Source organism: Plecotus auritus (assembly GCF_963455305.1).
Source record: "Plecotus auritus genome assembly, chromosome: 8".
Lineage (NCBI taxonomy): Eukaryota > Metazoa > Chordata > Mammalia > Chiroptera > Vespertilionidae > Plecotus > Plecotus auritus.
Genome location: NC_137782.1, coordinates 147703405 through 147726220, shown reverse-complemented (window position 1 = coordinate 147726220; position 22816 = coordinate 147703405). Strand labels below are relative to the sequence as shown.

The window sequence follows — 22816 nt, the reverse complement described above, 5'->3', positions numbered from 1 at the left end:
TTTTTCCAGTACCAGTTATTAAAGAAACTATTCTTTCCCCATTTAATATTCTTGGCTCCTTTGTTGCAAATTAATTGACCATATATGCATGTGTTTATTTCTGGGGTCTAATTTAATTTTGATGGATTGTTATCTAAGTATAGTGTGCTGCACCAAAGAGTTTTGCCCTTATGTCAATGTCTCTAAATCATTCTGCACATGTTGTGAAAGTGGGAGTAACATTTGGGATATTTTTTGTTACTCACATGAAATTAGTGTAATAGTGAGATAGAAACGTGGGAAACATTTTATTCCAACAAGGACAAATTAATCAATTTCTTGATATATGGTGCCTTTAGAAAGCCTGTTTTCTACCAAAAAAAAAAAAAAATGACCAAGAGCTGAAAGGTATATTAAAAGTTAATTTTTCAAATACCAATATAAAATACTCTCACATATTAAAAATTCCCATGATTACAAGGAGAAAAAATGTTTCAGGTACTTTTAATAAAATTGAGAAGTAACAAAGATCTTAACCTCTGTGTGCTGTTTAGCTAAGAGCTGTTTACATAGGCAAAATTATGGTAATTTTCAATTCCAAGGCTTTGTTTCTTAAATTTATATTTTAAACAATGGCTAGGCACATTTTAAGAACTGCATCACTAAGGAGCCATCTGTGCATTTTTATATCGGCCTCTTAGATTTTGTCAAATTTGTCAGTTGCTAGCTATGGTTTCTAAATCATTTGAAGGTAACTCTCAAAACCAAAAGCTATTGTGGCTGTAGGGGAAAATATACCAAATGCCTGTTGATGTTTTAATATGCATTGAGAAAAAAAAAAGAATAAAGCAATTAAGAACTTGTGTCTACATATAGCTACATAAATCTTCCATAGATGTAGAGGATTTAGTTAATCGATTACCCACATGTTATTATGGCCTAGGGACCACCAAGTATGGAGGGCTAACATCACCTTTCCTATTGATTTACAAAAGGTATTTGGTAAAGTCATATTCCTCAACTCACGCACCACCCCACAACCCTCCACCATCACACTTGCCCATGCTTGGCTGGTTTATTAATGAGAGTACCTGGTAGAGGTAAGAGTTTTGTATGAAGTTAGCCCAGGACACATAGATTATTCTTAGCCTTGTTTGTACTTCTGTGCAATAGAACAGGCAGCAGCTATCAGACTTATGTCCTCAGCTTGCCTCTGAAGTGTGCTTCTCTTCAGTCAGGTATAAATAGCCAACAAAGTGTCTTTTTTAAGCCCCAGCACACTGTGCCAGGTTTCTGACCAAGGACTCAGCTCCATATAATATTTTTTCTTGTGCATGTTGCAAGTATGCTCATCCTGCTCAGATTGCCTAGCAAATTGTTTCTAAACTTTTGTTCTAAGTACTCAAGGTTAGCGAAAAGTCAATATAAAATTTTTCTTTTTTTTTTTATTGTTTAAAGTATTACAAATAGTAGTACATATGTCTCCTTTTTTTCCCCCCGTTGACCTTCCCCCGGCCTCCCCTACCCCCCAGTACATGCCTTTACCTGCCCCCCTGCAACCTCCCCTACCTTCCCACTGTAGTTTGACAGTCTGTTCAATACTTCTTTGCCTTTGTATCTATTTTTCCCCCATTTCTTTTTTTTTAAAAAATCTTGCCTCTGCAGACTAGAAATAAACATATAATAACAAAAAATGTTTGAGTCCCAATTTCAATGTCCAACAGTTCTGAGTCCCCGTTTCAATGTCAAACAGTTCCTTATGTGTACATGTCAGTAATTATATCTGGATGGTGGGCACATGGTGGCAATGCAGGTCCAACCCTCTCTGGTTTGGTCCTAGGCAACCTGCTGCGACGCACAGCTGCTGACTGCTAGCGTGGCAAGGCATCGTCAGCGTTTTCCATCTCTGGACTGTTTCTCCTCTTGTCTTCATGGTTGGAGCAGACCTGTCAATTCCTCTCTGTTGCAGGAATCCACATGGTGTTGAAGTTGTTTTCTGAAAATATACAAACATATTCTCCACCAAAAGTTAATAAAGGAATCTTTTCTATATAATTGATTTGGGATCCTTTTTATTTTTTGCCCAAATGATTTTCCTTTGTCTTATTTAGACACCATGTGTGTTTTTCATGGGTGTCTTGCTGTTAGCATTAGAAATGAAAATTAATTTTGTAAAGTAAAATTTTTCTAGATGTAATTTACTTATAGGATATTTTTCCTTACATGATATTACCCTACTATCCCCCCCTTTTTTTAAAGCTACTACTTTATCTTTTTCTTCTTTATTATATTTCATCTTATTGTTGTTAATATTGTCTTTTGAAACTGAATAGTTTTATCGAATTATGATTGATAAATACCAATAACACCACTAATATGTAACCACCATTGAATTATATAATATATGACATATTTTTTTCTGAATTCTTTGAGAGTATATTGTTGCACCTAAAGTCTCCAATGTGTAAGTATTAAAAACAAGAACCGTTTCTTCTATAACTACAGAGGAACTATCAAAATCAAAGAAATGACATCAATACAACAGTATTATCTAATCTGAAGCTTGAAATTTCACTTCTTCCCATAATGGCTGTTATAGGCAGCTTCCTTCACCCCACCCCAAATATCAGTCTAAGATTCAATTCAGGATTACTTATTGCATTTATTTATGTCTCTTTTATTCCTATTATCTGGTACATTTTCTCAGTCCTTTTTTTTCTTTTATGACCTTTACATTTTGAAGAATATAAGCCAATTATTTTATAATGGGTTTGGGTTTGTCTGATGTTTCCACATCATTAATTTCAGGTTATAAATTTTGGGAACAGAAATGACACAGAGTGCTGTGTCCTTCTCAGTGCATCATTTCAGACAGTACAAAATGCCAGTTTATGCCACCGGTGATGTCAACATGGATCGCTTGGCTGAGATAGTGTCTTCCAAGTGTCTATATTAAAATTTTCTATTTATTTTCTTTGTAATTAATACTTTTTTTAAAATATTGATTTCAGAGAGGAAGGGAGAGGGAGAGAGATGGAAACATCAATGATGAGAGAGAAGCATTGATTGGCTGCCTCCTGCACACGCCCTACTGGGGATTGAGCCCACAACCCTGGCATGTGCCCTGACCTCCTAGTTCATAGGTTGATTCTCAACCACTGAGCCATGCCAGCTGGGCTTAATAAGCATTTTTGGAGACAATACTTTGAATCTATGTAAATATGCTTTTTCCTCATCAAACTTTTTACTTAGTAGTTTTAGAATCCATGAATGATTCTTGCTTGAATCATACAATTTTACTATGATAGTGGCAATCAGTAAATTCCTTCTACATTTTCAACTGGCATTTTGTTGTAAAAAAGAGATTTCCTCTCTCTGTCTGTCTATATAATTATATCAGTATGGATTCATGGACGTGCTTTAATTCAGTGTGTCATATTTTGTGTGATCACAGAAGTACACCTCTCAGATCTCCTTTCCTGAGAATCTGGGCATGGATGTGTTTGACAGGCTCCAGTTGTTGCCTTTCAGATCCACTACTGTGATCATGCCAAAGCCACGCTGTCATTGAGCAGCTCCTGGTCAATGCCTGGCCTTGGCAGAGGTACACTGGTTAGGCCAATTAGGTCCTAAACTGGATTGTGTGTGTGTCTAGTTCTACAAAATATAGATTCGCTCAAATCACTACTATAATAAAAGTACAGAACTGTTTGATCACTCCAAAAAAACTCCCTTGGATTATCCCTTGTATTTATAGTCTCCTCCTACACTGACCCCTAAAAACCACTGATATTTTCTCTATGACCACAAGTGGCTATTTTGAGAATATTATGTAAATGGAATCACACAATATGAAGCCTTTGATTTTTCATTCATTCATATAATGCCCATGAGAAATATCCAAGTGTTTGAATATATCAACAGTTCTTTTCTTTTCATTGTTGAGTACTATTCCATTGTATGGATATGCCACATTTAGTTTATCCATTCCCCCACTGGAGGACATGGATAGTTGTTTCTGGTTTGGGGCTATTCCCAGTAAAACTGCTATGAACATTTATGTGCAGCTTTGTGTGTGTGTATGTGAACATAAGTGTTAACGTGTCTTAAGTAAATCACCAAAAGTCATTTGGTAATACAGAAGTGTATGTTTAACTTCATGAGAAACTGTCTATCTGTTTTCCAGAGTGGCTATACCATTTCATATTCCCACTCTTTTTTAACATGACTCCATCATTCTTTGAGTGCTTTCCAACTTTCCCAGCACAATAAGATGTTCCACACTCATATTTTACTTTTTTTCTGCTCATCAAGCCAATTTCCCAACAGTTCTAGCTCCTTTTCAGGAGAAATGGCATCTAGTAACCAAGATCTAGGCTCTAGGTATGCTAACTATGAAAGCATTGTGTGCTCATACATACACATACAGATACACTCTGACATCTGCCTCTAGCTCTAATCAAACAATTTCGACTCCATTTCTCTCTATCTGTCTAACCCCAGTTTATGCTGATTCCTTCAACTCTAGTTTACAGGGTTCATTTTAATCTCCCATATTTTCACATTTGTAATTTCTCTAATAGTGAAAAATCAGTCTCCCATTATTTTTAGTATACTTGATTACTCATACTCAGCAATAAAATACACACGAAGTAGTTTTAAAATTTTTCACCCATACTGTGTAAGAAACACCAACCAAAGAAGGTTCAATATCTATATATGGTTATTTTGTTCCTTTGCCTGGTGACATATAGTTTTATTCTTCTTTATGTTGAGGGTATATAGATGAAATATGATGTTAAAATAAAAAGTTATTTTTCCCATTTTGATGGGTGAATTGTTAATTCAATTAGATTCATTTGTTATGGTTTATATTATGTTATAGTTATCCGCTTCTTTGTTGGTTAGCTGTCTATCCGTCTCTCCATTTCTCGTGCAACATTCTGCTTTTGGAACTTGAACCAAGTGTTATAAATTTACCAAAAAAGTCAGGTTTATAGAAATTTTAAACCAAAATATTTATAAGAAAATAATACAGTATTTCCATTACGATTGAAGTCTGTACCCTTTCCACGTAGAACACTGTTCCTCATTCCTATGACTAACTACTCTCCTTGATTCTTACCTTTCATGTGCTTTTGTTTATAGTGTGTTGGATATAAATATATATTCCTAAACATATTTTATGTTCTGAGCTTTTCCCCCTAAAAGCATCATATGGTATTTGATTTGTTTTTTTCATGAATAAATGTTTGTGAGATATTACTTATTATTTTTACTATTGTGTAATATTTTAAACATATAAGATTTATCCATAGTTTATACTAGTAGGTATTTACATTGTTTTAATTTTATTTCAATTAGAAACAGTGCTGCAATAAAAAATATTGTGCAGTCTTCGGTGCTCAAGTGCAGCAGACTCCTCACATCCTCAGGGAAGATTTGCTGGGTTGTAAAATGCATGTCTTTAACTTCATGCAGGTTTGTGAGCCTTTTAAAAATGGTTCTATCAAGTTACTCTCCTACCAGAAGTTTGTAAGAGTTCTTATGGCTCCATATTCTCACACAGTAATTGCTATGCATGGTGAGACATTAAAATTTTTCCCATTGGAATTTGTGCAATAATATTTCATTTTGATTTTGATTTCCATGAATATAAGTTTTGTCACCTTTTTGAATAACTACTGACAACTGTGTTTCCTCTGTGAGGTGCTGGTTCACATTTTTTCTCCACCTTTAAATTGTTCTTTTATCTTTTTCTCATTGATTTTTGAGGAAAACTGTATCTTCTCAGTTCTAGTCATTTGGTAATTAGGTTTTGCAAATATCTTCTAATTGATAACTGTAAATGATACATTTGGATGGACAAAAATAATTAGTATACCTATATTTATCACCCTTTATTTATGTTTATACTAGAGGCCCGGTGCACAAAATCTGTGCATGGAGGGTCTCCTCAGCCCGGCCTGCACCCTCTCCAGTCCGGGATCCCTCTCGTAATCCAGAACCACTGGCACCTAACTGCTCACCTGCCTACCTGCCTGATGCCCCTAACTGCTCCCCTGCCAGCCTAATCCCCCTAACTGCCTAACTGCTCTCCCCTCCTGACCTGATCCCCCAAACTGCCTAACTGCTATCCCCTCCTGGCCTAATCCCCCTAACTGCCTATCTGCTCTCCCCTCCTGGCCTGATCACCCTGCCTAACTGCCACCTTCTCCCTTCTGCCTTCTCTCACAGCGCCTTCCACCCTCCAGTAGCCTTAGGCTAGTCCCACCTTCTCCCAGCACCTCCCTGCTTCCGCCCTGTCTCCAGAGCAACGCCCTGAAGCACACATATGAGCTAATAAAGAGATAATATGCTAATGGTCGGTTGTGACCCATTACGACATCCTGGCTAATTTGCATAATATATATATTTTTGTGTCTTGGTTAAGAAACTCTTCATGATCCTCAAATCACAAAGTTGTTTCCTTATATTCAAAATTTCACACTTAGGTTATGTAATCACTGGTTCTGGGTATATACAAAATGAGGATCAGATTTTATTTTACCTCTATATATTATATTGTTCTAGAATAATTTCCAGAATTCTTTGCACACTGAATTGTAATGCCACTTATTTCATGTATACAGTTTAACATATGTGTGTATATATTTGTAGGCTTTTTATTCTATTTGTTTGCTAACCTACTCCTATACAAATACACTTATCGTCATTAAAATAGGTTTGTAATAAGATTTATTATAAAACAAGTTTCTTATTCTGTTCTTCAGGAACATCTTGCTATTCTTGACTTATTTTTCCATAGTAATTTTAGAATCAGCTTATTCAATTTCATTAAAATTCCTGTCAGGATTTCTTTGGATTTCAGAGGACATACAGATTATTTTAATGAGAATTGCTATGTCTATGATATTGAAACTATTAATGAACATGATATTTCTTTTTTATGTAGGTCATCTTTAATGCCTTTCAATGAAGTTTTACAATATTCTTCATAGATATCATAAGCACCTTTATTTATATGTATTCTTATAATTCTTTTACATTTGGTACTTCTGCCAATGATAGATATATGTATTAAATTATATTTACTGTTGTTTACTGTGTATAGAAATGCAATTTATTTTTAATATAGACTATATACACCTGGTTGACTTCTCATTAATTCTAATCATTTGCCTGTAGATTCTCTTGCATTATCTATGTAGGCAATCGTAATATCATCTATGACTAATGGCACCTTTGTTTCTCCTTTTTTTAAAACCATATAACTCTTAATTATATCTTTTGTTTGTTTTATTTATTTACTATGCTGGTAAAGACACCTTGTATATTATTCAATAGAAGTAGCAATAGCAAGCATCTTTGTTGTCTGCTTGCTTTGAAAAGAAATGCAGATGCTTCTAATGCTTACATCATTATGATTTTGCTGTAGGGTTTGTGAATACCCTTTACTAGATTCTCTATGGAGTTTTCCTGAAGCTCCTTTCGATCAACTTAAGGGGATGGTGATGGTTAAGCAGGCCCCTTCCTTCTCCCACAGGGAAACAGTAGGAAGAAATTTCCTCAGGAAATACAACTCTTTCTTTATATTTCATTTTTTTTTTTTTTTTGCATATGCTCAAGGTTAAAGTTGAGCTAAAGAGGACAGACTAGTTATCTTTTTACTTCCTCCCACTCCTGTTTAGCTGATCCAGCACTCAACTGCTAGATACAGGGTTTACTGTAGTTATCTCAAGCCTCAGACAAAACTGAAATAGAAGCGTATTTGAAGATCTTGTTACCTTCTCCTTTATCTCTGCAATCAATTATTCATAAAAGAAATGAAGGAAGGAAGGAAGAAAAATATTGGGTATTGGTTAGATTGTGGCCAAGAGTCCTTTGTCTTTTCACATTACCCAGACTTTTTTTTTTTCTTTCTTTGTTGTTCTAGTTCAACTTGGTTTTTACTCTTGGTAGTTGTTGATTTCACCCATGTTGCATCTTCTTTGTCAAGGTTAGGGTGGAGAGAATCCCACTTTAATATTGTGTCATATGGAGACTTTCACATCATATTTATGAATTTAGTATGACAGCGTTGTTTGGCTCATTTTCCTCTGATGTTCCAGGATCTGAGCTTCTCCAAATTAGGGTGTGCAGAGAGCAAAGTCTTCTGCCACAGTGGGGGAAAGGTTTTCATTTGCCATGTCTGATAGGGAAGAAATGTAAAACATTGATTGCTCTTTAAACGAACCCGTGACCAATTTTTACTCCTCACCCCACCTTTAGATGTGTCTGGTGCTATGAAACTGGTGTCTCCACCTCAGACATGGCCAGTGGGTTATCACTTTACAACCTCTGCCCTAACCTAACCACCTCAGGAGCCAAATGAACTCATTTGCAAGTGAACTGGTTATGCAATCTCATGTTAGAGATTTGTTCCTTTTTTAAATTCATCAAAATAATTTTGTCCAAGGCAGAGTTAAGTAGCCACCCACATTTTTAAAGTAAATTTGTAGACTAGTTTTTCTACTTTTGAATAAAATGTACTCTTTCTGATCATGATCTCATTTCCTTAAGAAATGGATTAGAGATGTCTTTATGCACAGGTCATTCTACTGACACGTGGCAATTGTCTGGAATTATTTGACTGCATTTTGAACCTAATGTGTTTTAAGCATCTACTGACCCAATAGTTTTAACAGGGCTTACAATGGCTCTGACAAAACTTCCTCCATAGCAACCTCAACTGGGAAAATTTTATTTTCCACAATTCTTTAGAAAAGGTTCCTTGAAACAAAAAATGGAACTAGTTCTTCTATGTACTACTGACCTGCGAAATTAGCTGAGGGGGAATCTCCTCTGCACATCTCACCAGGGGTTGTCACCAAGTAACAGCTCATTAGCCCTCCATCATCTCCCTCCCTGTAGCCTGTAGATGCCTTTCAGATTGGGGCTACATTGGTCATTTCCTCCTTAACTCATCCCAGTTCTGACACTCATCATAACCTGAACCATGGCAATTGTGAAGTTATAAAATTAAAGGTGAAGAGAGTTGATATTTACTGAGTATCTACTATGTTCCAGGCAGTGTACTGGGTATTTTATATCCACTTTAAGTGAAGTAATTTTCAAACAGTCCTCTAAGAAGTAGGTATTCTTCTTCCAATTTACCTAATGAGAAACTGTAGTCTCAAAAGACAGCATCTGATAGTGAGTAAGGTGGGGTCCACATATTAAAATGTGTCTTTATTACTTTAAAGCCCATGCTCTGTCCTTCTCAGAGCCTTGCATCAAGGTCAGCACACTCTTCAATTTTACAAGTCACCTTTTGAGGTCTAACTAATATTTTCAATCTGCTCATGGATTCTTTGGGAAGAGCTTTGTCCTCCATGAATGAAATGAAACCTAATTTCTTTGTCTGGGCAGATAGAGAAGTTATAATTCAATTTGTAAAGACTGCCAGAGAATTTAAGAAAAATATCTGACAAATACACACACACACACACACACACACACACACACACTCACACACACACACACCATTATGCCACAAAGCAATTGAATTATAATAGATTTGAATGGGCACATTGTAGATTTTGGCTGTGAACTATTAAATAGATCTTAATATCATTATTTTCTATTTAAGAATAGGCATGTAAATTAGACTTGTGTTCTCTGCTTGGGTTTAAACCATGAAAAATTTTGACAAAGTAATCATTCCTCAAGTTGCTACATGAATTTCAGGGAGATGAATGAGACAAAAAAGAAAAAAATTCCAGAAGAGAATGAGTGCTCTCTAAAGATATTATCAAATTAATATATACTAATGCTGATTTTGACCCAAGGCCTTGATTGGATATTATGACAATTCATTCTTTGGTAAGTGAATCCATGAAAATGTACATGTACATATTATTTATTGATAGAAATTATTCTTTTTATAGCCTAAATCAGTGGTTGGCAAACTCAGTCAACAGAGCAGCAAACCACGGCTCGTGAGCCGCATGTGGCTTGTGAGCCGCAGTTTGACGACCACTGGCCTAAATGATTTTATTCGTAAACTTACTCCTCCGTTCCTAGAAAGGCCAAGGAGCACATAATTATTAAGTCAGCATTATCTTTTTGTTTAAATCTTTTCCCCTATACCCTGTACTTTTTTGGCAATGAAAGTTGTGATATTTTTCAAGCTTGGAAAGGTTCAATAAAAGCAATTTACTGGGTCCACTTTTCCTACTAAATGATAATTTCCTTAGAGATGAATAAATTAAAAAATGAGAAACGAAGTTGGTTATCCACATTTTGTTTTATATTTTAAACAAAATGTATTATATTTTGTATTATATTTTAGTAGGGAAATAAGAAATTCTTAAATGACCTTTTGATCTATATCCCCTTAAGTGACAAATTCAAACTGCCTACACAATAACATTGTGTTGCCTACAAGGTGCACATTGAGTTCATTTTTTAAAATATATTTTATTGATTTTTTACAGAGAGGAAGGGAGAGGGATAGAGAGCTAGAAACATCAATCAACTGCCTCTTGCACACCTCCTACTGGGGATGTGCCCGCAAGCAAGGTACATGCCCTTGACCGGAATCGAACCTAGGACCTTTCAGTCCACAGGTCAATGCTCTATCCACTGAGCCAAATCAGTTAGGGCTTCATTTTGTTTAATACAGAGGAAAGAGAAACATATAGACACTGTACACACACACACACACACACACACACACACACACACACACAGCCATAAACACACCCAAGATTTAAGTCAATTGAAAGGAATAATTGCAAAGTCAAAAATAAAGGAGAATATATTTTAACAGAATTTTTCACCAGATATAGATTATAGCTATAGGAACAGCAGATGCTTAGTTGGTCAATTTAATAAGAACAATCATTGTACAGTAGTCTTCTTTTTACTGTTCTCTTAAAATTTTATAATTTAAACATTGTATTATTAATGTCCCTGCATCTAATAGTCTAATCCCAATTTTTTCAAGAAGAAAATATCCTGGTCAAAAGCAAAATTGACTTAGCAAATAAATAGCAATATGTATACCTCATATCTAATTTAATATTTATGAAAATATAGCAGTTTGTAAGATATCACATTTATGTCCTGCTTTGAATCTTCAATCAGTGTCTCCCATCTGTCAAAATTTTTTAGCTGCTGAAAGATAAAGGCTCTGTTGCTATGGTAATTATTCCATTACCTAGGTGACAGTGTTCAAATGATGTCATTGTTAAAGTGATCTAACTCATGAGACATTTTTAGTTTTAGTATGGTTAGACAGAGAGCAAAACTAGCAAGTGGTACAAAATCAAGAGGGCTAGAAGAATCCTCTTATTAAACAAGGTGTTCAAAATGAGAATTAGAAAGTGAAAGCTCAAATGAATTTCTTCAGTTTTACCTCTGCTTTTAGTTGGGTCAATACCCTCATCAACATTTTACAGAGCTGAATGAAGAAGATTTTATGTGTACAGAAGCATAAAAAAAAGCAAATTATTCTAGGGGAAGAAGGATAGAAATTGCATCCTATTTACTAAAATATATTTTTCTTACTTATATCTTCAGTTGAACCTCATGCATAATAGTTACCAACCAAAAAATGCCATTCACTTTCACCTTGGTGCCATGATCTACTTCTTAACCAGAGAGCTGTATACAAAAACAAAAACAAAGAGGAAAGGGAATCAGGAGATTAGGTGGAGAAAACATCAGAAACTTGGTTGCTGATCACTGTTCAGCTTATGATGAAAGAGGAATTAGAGGGGAAAAAGAAAGTAGCAGGAAAGGTGAATATGAGTTTCTTTTTTTTTTAAATATATTTTATTGATTTTTTACAGAGAGGAAGGGAGAGAGATAGAGAGTTAGAAACATCGATGAGAGAGAAACATCGATCAGCTGCCTCCTGCACACCTCCTACTGGGGATGTGCCCACAACCAAGGTACATGCCCTTGACCGGAATCGAACCTGGAACCTTTCAGTCCACAGGCTGACGCTCTATCCACTGAGCCAAACCGGTTTCGGTGTGAATATGAGTTTCAAAGTTTATCGAAATTCAGTGGGTCTTGTGAGGAGTAACTACCCTGTGCCTATGTTGTTTTCTGTTTCATCTAGAGGACTTTTAGGTGTTGGCAGGGACATGGAGCACACAACTCGCCCAAACAGGTGTCAGGGAAGCTGTCTTTCAGGCTCAGAGGACTCTACAGCCAACCATGCTCCAATGACCCAGGTGAACTACTGCCCACCAGGTAGTATCATACCAACACCTTCTTTATGGTGGAAAAGCATTTCTTTAGAGATCCTTTTTCTCTTCTCTCCTAGTGTCCTCTCCTGTATATTAGCCTGCCCTATTCCCTCATGTAATAAGGGTTGAATTAAGAAGATTGAAGTGAATGGAGATATCCTAGTCATCTATTTTATAGGTAAGTCTAAAAGTCCAGAGAGGTTCATTGACTAGGGCAATGATAAAAACTAAGAGCTAGAAGAAAAATGTATACCATGTAGTGGTCTCAGCAATTCAAATCCCGAACACGCTCTAGCCTCTAGCTCTGACACTTCAATGTAGAAAAATTCACTACAGTTAGTGGCAGTCCATTCCTTTTTGGCCAAGTGGACAAAATTCATTCAGAGCAAAACAATTACATAAGCCTGTGAGAACTTAATGTGTTAGTCTCCACAATATCGGAATTTTTTAACAGGAGGATGGAAAGCGCAGTTATTCCCAAAGGTCAGGTGGCAGAACTCTGGACACCATAGCACTTGGACTGGTGTTTGAGGAATGGGTTTGGGGAAGAGAAAACTCTCCTGGAAACCCCACAAGTCACACCACCATGGGCCACTACTCTATTTATGTGTAAGGGTCGAGTTTGGCTTTAATTTGGGGGATGTGCTTACATACTGTTTACACATGCGTTTTCTGACAACAGTATGAATCAGGCAGAACAGGAAGATGATGAGGAGGCATAAGGTCAACCAGGGAAACAACAGCTGCTGGGGCATTACCTCACTTTGTGAAAAATGATAACGGACTCGTTAATTGCAGTGTTTTAGGCAACTCCCAGAGCTAACATGGAAGCCTTTCCTTGATTCATAATTAGTCTTTATTCAATTAACAGCTTTATGCACATTATTCTCAGTGTGTAATACATGACTTGACATTGCACCTGGAAGATAGTTCCTACAAGAAAATGTGTTATGTGAATATTACTTTACAATGCTCAGTAGCTTCAAATTCTAACAGGTTTCTTGCTTGCCCCAAGGGATGGGGGAGAACATATTAAAGCCTGGAATGTAAATGTCTAAAACCCAAAATAACTTGTCAGATTGAACCACCAACATCATAAATCAAGCGTATTAACAGCATCTGATAAAGCTTATCTGCTTCATATCACCAGGGAGGCACTTGCTAGCAGGGCCTTTGCAGATAGAATTTTCAGTAGATACCATCGTTAGAACTCAGTGAAATAGCCATCCACGGGAACAGCTTGCAGCCATAGCTTCCGTATCGTAATTACAGAAATGATTGCAGTAGCAAATATTAAAAACAGTGTAGTTATACATAATTCCTACAACAGGCAATCTAATCTACCAGCAGTAAAAACAGTAATAAGAGCATTGCCCAGTGATGTGACAAAGCAATTTGCAGTCAAGATGCCTAACAATAACATAAGTTTTCTTACAGCTGGATTCATTGTGAATATGGTTTGCTTACCATCCTGCTTGAGGGAGCTTAATTAAGACCTGGGCGATAACCATGTCAGCTAATGTGTGATACTAATAGACTTTTCACACAAAATGATATGATTCCCGTCTTCCCTGAAAAGCTACAGCCTTGGCAGAGGATAATAAAGCCTCAGAAGGAAGGCAGCACTTGCTTCAGCCAGAGAGTGAAACTGTCCATTTACATCAATATGATCAGTTCCTTAATCCTTTGAACCCCATTTTTCTCCCTGGCATTTTATGCTCCTCTTAGCACTCACCTGTCTCTACGTGTTATTCTATTTATTTGTATCCATACCAATGTCCCCTTATTATAGTTTAAGTTCTTGGATGGAAGAGACTATAACTGATTCATGTTCCTAATCACTCCCTCCCCCAGAGAGCCCATCACTCTGCTACAAAGTAAATGCTATCCATGTTGGTCAAATTAAATTGATGAACCTGAGGTGTCAAGTTATATAATATAAATCAAACATTACTCTGAAACATCACACAAAGAAAACATAATCTATAGTATCTGAGCCCTAATGGGAATGAGTTTGCTCATTTAAAGTAGTAATTCTCAAACCCCTCTGCTCATTATATCATCTGTAAGGCTTTAAGAAAATCCTCGTTGTGAGGTACCATTCCAGATCATTTATGTAAGAATTTCTAAGAGTGGGGTCAGGGCATAGGGATTTTTAAGGCTTCCCCAGGAGTCAGAGTTGAGACTCATGGATTTAAAAGGGATGAGTAACCACACAATGAGAGCATAAGCATGGAAAATATCTGACTTATTAGAGGTGAAGAAATAACTTCATTTGCTAGGTGTCTTTGGACATGTGCTTCATTCTCTAGGCCTCAGTTGGGTCCACTGTAAAATCAAGGGAGTTAGTTATATATACAGTAATCCCTGAGCTATTTTTCATAATAAAATTATATGGGTACATAACCACACCAGCATCAACACCACCAGATTAGTGCCCAACTGCAGGCTACAGAGTCACAGTCCCCAACAGTGGGTACCAGAAGTTTGTATTTTTAAAAATTCTCCAAGTCACAACTGTTCTTTGAACAAGAACGATGGGACAGGGTGACCTTGTGGTTTGCTCTTAGAATACAAGATAAGCAAGAGAAAAACAAAGGGTTTTCAAAAAGCAGTGTAGTCCAGATCTTGATTGCTAAATGTCATCTTCCAACACAAGGAACCAGGGTTCCTTGGAGAAATGGGTAATTCTATTGCAGGGAAAGAGATTATACAAATAAACTTTGAGCATTTTGTAAGGTCAGAAAGTAATGGACTTTTCAGAAAGCAAAATAATGTGGGCATGCCAAAGAGAGCAGGAAGCCAACCTGGAACAGTCCCCAATGGCCAAAAGTGAAATGATTTGACCAACAAAATACTACTGGATTCTAACCCAAAGTATAAAGTAAATGTCCATGATTCCATTCTAATATAAATGTTTGAATGAATAAATACATGGGGGAGCAGGGACAAAGCTCCCTTAGGGAAGAATCTAAATAATCTATGTAGGTATTTTCTCCACTAGAAAGCAGAGCATGCCTCCCTCTTCCTTGGGTGTGGGCTGCATTTAGTGACTTCTTCCAAAGAACAGAGTATGGGGAGGAAAAACAATCACTTTGCAGTGGAGAATCATGGCAGACACTACCTTAACCAAGGGGTGAGTGATGTTGCTATCATGTGTCCTCCTGCAGGATGCCATGAGAAGGGCTTAATCTCTGCGGTCTTCTTCCCCCAGCCTATAACCCCAGTTCAATCATGAGAGAACATATCAGATAAACCCAAATTGAAGGACATTCAAGAAAGTACTGAACCAATATTACTAAAAATGGCCAAGGTCATGGATAACAGAAAAGACTGAGAGACTGTCACAGAGCAGAGGGGAAATGATAACTAAATTCAGAGTGTGATCTAGAATTGTATCCTGGAACAGAAAAAGGACATTGGTGGAGAAACCGATGAAATCTGAAAAAAAGCCTGTAGTTTAGTTAATAGTAATACACCAATGTTATTATTTTTTTAATTTTCATAAATTTATCATGGTTAATGTAAGATATTAACATTAGGGAAACTGGGTGATGGATACATGGGACCTCTTTGTACTATCTTTGAAACTTTTATGTAAATCTAAATTATTCAAAAGTAAAAATGTATTTAAAAATGTACACAAAAAAAGTAAAGCAAATGTAGGTATGAAAAAATATGATTATAAACACATAACATTAATATTTAATATAGTACATATCCAACTTAAAAAAATAACTTACACTTATTAAATCAGTCTGGTCCTAAAGCCACCAGGTTAAATTAGCATCGTGTACATTGTTCTCAGTGTGGCACCAGCGTGTCTTCCTGCCTTGCTTCCCAGGAACCAGTTAGCAGGAGGCACATTTCCTCATTTAAAAAATAAACCATATCAGGTGCATCTAATTAAGGGCCCAAAAGCGTGTCGATTCTGGGTGAACTCACCATATGGTTGTAATGTGCTGTAAATATTTCATAATGATTTACACAAAAGATTTCTCTTGAGGCCTGAATCCCATCTTAGAGCAGAATAAGACCCATGCTTACTAGTGACGGTTAGTATCCTTTTGTTATTTCATTTTACAAAGTTAAAATTTCTCCAGATATAAAGGAAATGTCTTAGCTAAAGATGTGTCACTGGCATAACTTCAAATTAGAAATTCCAGTTGCCGATTTTTGCTGGTCTTATTTCCTAAATATTTTTGGAAAGCAGCTTTTTCGCTAGTTTTATCTCAAGCCCTTTAACATGTCTCTCTCCCCCTATTCTGTGCTGCTTCTTTCCTCTATCTCTAGTACTGCCATCTCACCCAGAGTGGTCCAGTCTAAGCTGCAAATATGACTTTGCCACTTCCCTTAGGATAACCCTCTTGCATCTATCTACTAATTATATGTTAGCCCAAACTTCTCGGCATGGCACACCAATTTTTCATGGTATGATCCTTATTAACTCTTTAGAGACTGCGAAAGGGAAATAGCAGCTGTTCCTCTCATAATAAGTTATGCTCTATATTACTAAAGTACCTATTTTCTAAATACAACATACAGCTATATGCTTGTCTTCTATATTGTGGTTTCTTGTGCTATTTCCCTGCTTTAGTAAATCCTTCATTATATTTCAATGATCATTGGAGGTCCTCTTTTCTATGAGGTTTTCCTTAACAATACTTTCCAACCATCCTCCCCACCCTGCAAACAAGCATTGCCTCATTTTTCTGCTTCAGTGTCATCTTGGATATACCACTATGCCTAACACTCTGCAGTGTACAAGTGTCTTTCTTTCCACTAGACAGTAAGTGTCTATCTTATCCATCTTTGTATCCCCAGGGAAGAACACAGAGCGTGGTATACAGAAGAGACTAAAAATTATATGGAGCTGCTCTAAACAGAAACTCCTGCTCATTTAAATTAAAATAAATATTTTATTTCTCAAGGGACTCTCTAATTATCTAGAATCACTATGTATCTGCAGGGCTAAATTTAAGCATTTCCTCTCTTCGTACATCTTCTCTGTAAAAAACAATGGTTCAAACTTGCATCACCTGTCAAGTTTTTCCACTTAGTGTCAATCTCACATTTTTTCTTTCTACCTCAGTGTCCAAGAGGAATTTTAAATAAATCCATTTTTATAATCCTTTTTCTACTTCTTCCACAGTGCTTGATTACATAAGATTTCCATTCATCTATAATCTAGGCTCTATGCTATGAACTGAGCATAGATATCCAAGTAAGATCAATTTCCAACCTCAGGGAGCTTGTAGTCTATTAATGGAGGGAGCCATATACACTGTGATGGAGCTAAGACCACATGTGCCTGGGGAACAGGGGCAGAGCTCCTAAATCATGGAAGGTTTCCTTGAGAAGATGGCACTTAAGCTGGGGTTGAAGGATCAATGGAAGTTCCCTAGCTGAGGAAGGAGGTGAAGGGCATCACACATGGAGAGAGACACATCTGAGAAGGGACAGCAAGTGAAAGTGATGGTGGCAGAAAGTAGCCCAATTATTTAGGATCTAAAGGTAGCTGATATACATGGGATGGAGGGTGCAAATGAGATTGTACAGGGATAATAGGTCAGAGATAAATCTTGAAGGCCCTTGTGCCTAAGTTTGGGTATTTGAATTTTAGGCTGGAAGCTACCAGGGGGCATTGAAGAATTTTAATCACATTTATGTATTGAAAAGGTCTCTGCAGATGCTGAAAGGGGGCTGGAGAGGAGAGGAGTAAAGAAGAAAGAAGAAGACAAGTTATTCAGGCAGGAAAATATTAGGGCATGAATAAAAGGTGTGATGGTGGATGTAGAAAGTAGGGGAATCACACAAAGGTAGCATTTACAGCACTGGTGACCAGTGGGTGAGGACTTGATTTAAGTGACTCCAAATTTTCTGACTTGGACAACGGGGCCAATGGTAATGCCATTTCAAAGACAGGGATACTACAGGGGGAGCATGTTTGAGGAAGAAAATGATGTTAAGTTTAAAACATGTTTGGATTAAGACCGCTCTGAGCAATAAGTAAAAAAGGCAGTTGGATACTTTCTAGAGTTGGCCAAGTGGTCTACTTATCAATAACACATTGAGAAGCTACACATTTAGGTAAGATATTCAAAGTGAAAAAATAAAAATAATATGTACAGATAGGGAGCCAAGGTTGGAGACCTGATGAACACCAACATTCAAAGAAAGAGGAACCCTAACTGATTAGTGAGAAGGCATAAGCAGAAGGTCAGAGAAATCCAGGAGAGAGTAGTAAAATGGCATAAAAAGTATAAGTAACAATTTTGAAAATGGAAGACGTGCAATCAGCAATATCAGAGACCACAGAGAAGTTAAATAACTTAAGGTTAAAACTATTCTCCACTGACATATTTAACTATTTGCTTGGTTCATATAAAAAACTTACAGGTATTATTCACATTTGCACTTTAGCCTTATTTGGTATGTATAATGATCCTCATGACTAAAGAAGGAATTAACGTCATTACTTTTGTCAACTCACTATCATTTGGTCATCAGAAATGCTTAGTCGTCCCAGTGTCAGTATGTAAGAAATCACATAATTCCAAAATCTGATTCCTATATATTGTGCATTAGGAAATGTCTCTGCAGAGGCCAAGAGAGGGACTTACACAGTTCAGAGCATTCTAACACTAGGGTATGCCCCACTCCCACCCCCTTTTTTTTTTATAACCTTACTTCAGTCAGGAAGTCTATATTCTAAACCTAAAGATGTTTCTAACTAGTTGTGTACTCCAGGGGAAATCACTTACTCTCTTTAGACATTTTTTATTAATGGATGAATTATGGGACTTGATTCTTCTGTTATGAATGGATTGAGATAAATCATGGTCTGGAAGAGCTAATTGATGCTTCTCTATTGACTTTTTACACTGAATTTTCACCAAGTATACATTTTTTTAGAATTTATTTCTCTCTTTTGATGGGAATGGGCCTTTTTTTACCAATACCCTTGAACCTGCCTACCTCCTAAATACTTGTTTCACTTTTGCTTCACTTTTCTTCCTACTCTCTGTGTTAGGCAGAGCTCCTTTTCCCTCTATACTTTCAAAACATATTTTGCAAACCTCTGTTATAGCATTTATTACAATTTACACTAATCAATATGCTCACTGAGTCGAAGACTTTATATTTGAGTATTCCAAGCATATAGCACATGTCTGACACCAACTGGTGTTTAGTATACATATAGGAATTATTCAGGCAAAGGAATCAGGCCCTGTCTTATGTTCTGTAGGGAGAGAGATGTCTAGCTCAATTTGCCCCGAACTCTGAATGAAACTGAAGATCTATGGACCTCTCACTGTGTACAGATTGACAAAAGATCATGAGACTTAGGACTCTATAAATGGTTTCCAGGGAAGTTTATTGGGATGTTCTATTTAATTAAATGGTGAGGTGGAATCACCAACAATGAGATCCTAGAGGGCAGCCAGTCTATCCACTTTGAAGCAATGCATATTGAAGCATAACTCTTCGGGGAAGGATCTGTGGGGAGATGGAAGATAACAGAATACCTTAACAATTGCCACTGATGGGCTCAAAGGCAGCAGGAAGGAGGCTTTATTAAGTGCCTGGTACAACAGAATTCCAAATAGGGCAGAGCCACCATCCATACAGAGAGCAGTGTTAGCAAGCTGACTTACCTAGGGAAGGTCTGAAAGGCACAAAGACAATGTCCAAATCTCAAAATGAGATCTGCCAGGCTAAGCAAAACCAGCCTTGGCATGCATGTGGTATTTTGACATCACTCATTTTGAGTCATTTCCACAGGATCTTAGCTGGTGGATGGATGCCTCTTTGTGTCATAGTATTGTGTGTTGCTGTGCCAGTATCTAGCTGCTAGTAAGCATGTATAGGTGCTGATATATTAATGTGTTTTATAACCCATTATAGAAATAATGTGCTGTACTGTACTGAATAGATGTGCTATGTGAGATGTAGACTATAAAGTAGATTTAAAGATAAAGATATTACTAACTTCTAATTTTTGGTCCTTTTATCAATTAGACTTTTATTTAGCAACTAGTGGCCCAGTGCACGAAATTCGTGCATGGGGGAGGGGGTGTCTCTCAGCCCAGCCTGCATCCTCTCCAATCTGAGACCCCTGTGGAATCAGGCCTAAACTGGCAGTTGGACAACCCCCTGGCAATCTGGGACTGCTGGCTCCTAACCGCTCACCTGCCTACCTGCTTGATCACCCCTAACCACTCTGCTTGCTGGCCTGATTGCCCCCAACTGCACTTCCGTGCTGGCTTGCTCACCCCCAACTGGTCCCCTCTGCTGGCCTGCTTGTCCCCAACTGCCCACCCCCCCCGCCAGCCTGATCACCCCCAACTGCCCTCCCCTCCTGGCCTGATCACCCCCAACTGCCTTCCCCTCTTGGCCTGATCACCCCTAACCACCTCTGCCTCGGCCCTGCCACCATGGCTATGTCCGGAAGGACTTCTGGAAGGTCTCATGGTCTAATTAGCATATTACCCTTTTATTAATATAGATAGGATATGACATACTGCCATAACTATAACATATGTACCAGTATTAACTCTATGAGAATACATACTTCATGCGATAGGAAGGCATCTAATACATTACATTGTATATGCTGCAAGTAGTAGGAAATACTGTATTCATAGCAATAATATACACCCTGTGACTTCCCTTCCTGATTTGGGAATGGTTCCCCAGTTCTTTGAACGTTTCCTAGCCCCTAATGTATTTTTTTGTCATTCAGTGTAACTTAATTTACTGTTTATTGCACATGATTTGAGGTCTTTAATTTCTAACCACCAAAGATTCAAAGGACTATTTTTTCCATGAAGTTTAACATTAACATCAGTGAATTCACGTATTCATGTGTTTTTATTGTAAACATCTGAATTATTCACATAGTCATAGATCCTGAACTCATAAGCGTGGACCATGCACAGGCAGGCAGCAAGCCAGGAAGCCACTCTGCAGGCAAACAAATACTCTGCATAAGGAGAAAAGTCATAGCACAACTTTTAATGTCCAACCTGAATCACCTCAGAATGTTATATATATTGACTTCTTAATTCATATAGTATCAGGAACTCAACTGCTTGGTTGGTGACGTGGTTGACCTAGTTTCAGGAGGATTATTCTTGAAATAATTAAAGAAAGGGGGGCTCAATCTTTTTTTGGTTGCTTGCTCCTCCCCAGCACCTTCATCTTTCTTCTCGTCCTCAGCTTCTTGGGTATCTTCTCCTTCACCTTCACCTCCTTCTTCTTCCTCCTTTGCATCCTCAAAATTCTTCCTTGGCACCTTCTTCCTCTTCCTCTCCTTCCTCTTAGTTATCCACTTCCTTCTCCTTCTCCTCCTCTTCAGCTTCTCCTTCAGAGGGGGGTTCATCCTTAGCTTCCTCGGCTTTTGCAGCCTCAATGGTTTCCTCCACCTCGATCTGCTCCTCCTGGACGTGGCTGGTGTATTAAGAAGGGAAGGAGTGCCAAAACCGGTTTGGCTCAGTGGATAGAGCGTCGGCCTGCGGACTGAAGGGTCCCGGGTTCGATTCCGGTCAAGGGCATGTACCTTGGTTGCGGGCACATCCCCAGTAGGAGGTGTGCAGGAGGCAGCTGATCGATGTTTCTCTCTCATCGATGTTTCTAGCTCTCTATCCCTCTCCCTTCCTCTCTGTAAAATATCAATAAAATATATTTAAAAAAAAAAAAAAAGAAGGGAAGGAGTGAGTGGACATCAAGTAGGAGCTGGTCTGTAAACCACCTTAGGCAGATCGACCAAAGATCTGGGAACTCTGGGAGTAGCCGCTGGCTATGCTTCCCACGCTGGTGAAACTGAGCTGGGTCTCCTCACCTTCCAAGAGTTTCCTGTAAGCTGCAATGTCAATGTCCAAAGCCACATTGAGGAGGTCCTGGTATTCTTTTAAATATCATGCCATTTCACTCTTTGTAGTTCTCAACTCATTTTCTAATTTGTTGATTGTGTCCTGCATAGCACTAACATCGGAGTTCTGCTTATCCTCCAGCTCTCACAGCTGCTTTCCCAGAGCTTAGTTCATGCCCCGGCTTGCTTTGATCTCCAGGGTCTTGGCCTTGAGCAGGCGGTGGTTTTCAGACATCTCCTCCTTGGTAGCACACCCTGTAGGTGTTCTTGGCAGTGCTCTCCATCAGCATGGTGAAGCAACTCTTGTACCATTCTTCCATTCTTCTGCATTCTGCATGTTCTTGGCAGCCAGCTTCTCGTACTGGGCGCGGATGTCCTTGAGCGCAGCAGAGAGGTTGGACTTGGAGAACATGTGCATCTCCACGGAGATCTGAGCATACTGGATCTGCGCCTGCAGCTCGGTGATCTCCTCTTTATGTACCTTCTTCAGAAAGGTGATTTAGTCCATCAGGCTGTCGATGCGCTTTTCAAGCACAGCACCAGCGAGAGCTGCCTCATCTGCACCTTTGTGTGCCTCCATCAGCCAGCCCTCTGCGTCATCATGGTTCAGCACCTCTTCCTGGTAGCATGCCTGCAGGTTGCTCCCAGTCCCTTCCAAGCCCTGGTGCCTGCTAACTGCCCACTGCCCTCTCCTCACCAGGGCCAGGGCGTGGTGGTCCAG

The 22816-nt window shown here is 38.1% G+C and overlaps 1 pseudogene across 1 annotated transcript in view; it reads right to left on the bottom strand.

Annotated features, from left to right (window-relative positions):
* The window catches only part of LOC308256696 (neurofilament light polypeptide-like), a 113904-nt pseudogene that overhangs the window by 78635 nt on the left and 12453 nt on the right, over nucleotides 1-22816 (bottom strand). The window contains exons 2-4 of the transcript in view: nucleotides 21915-22784; nucleotides 21338-21674; nucleotides 19880-19890 (exon numbers count right to left, since the gene is read on the bottom strand). The product of the transcript in view is annotated as a neurofilament light polypeptide-like (transcript). The remainder of the gene's footprint in view (nucleotides 1-19879; nucleotides 19891-21337; nucleotides 21675-21914; nucleotides 22785-22816) is intronic.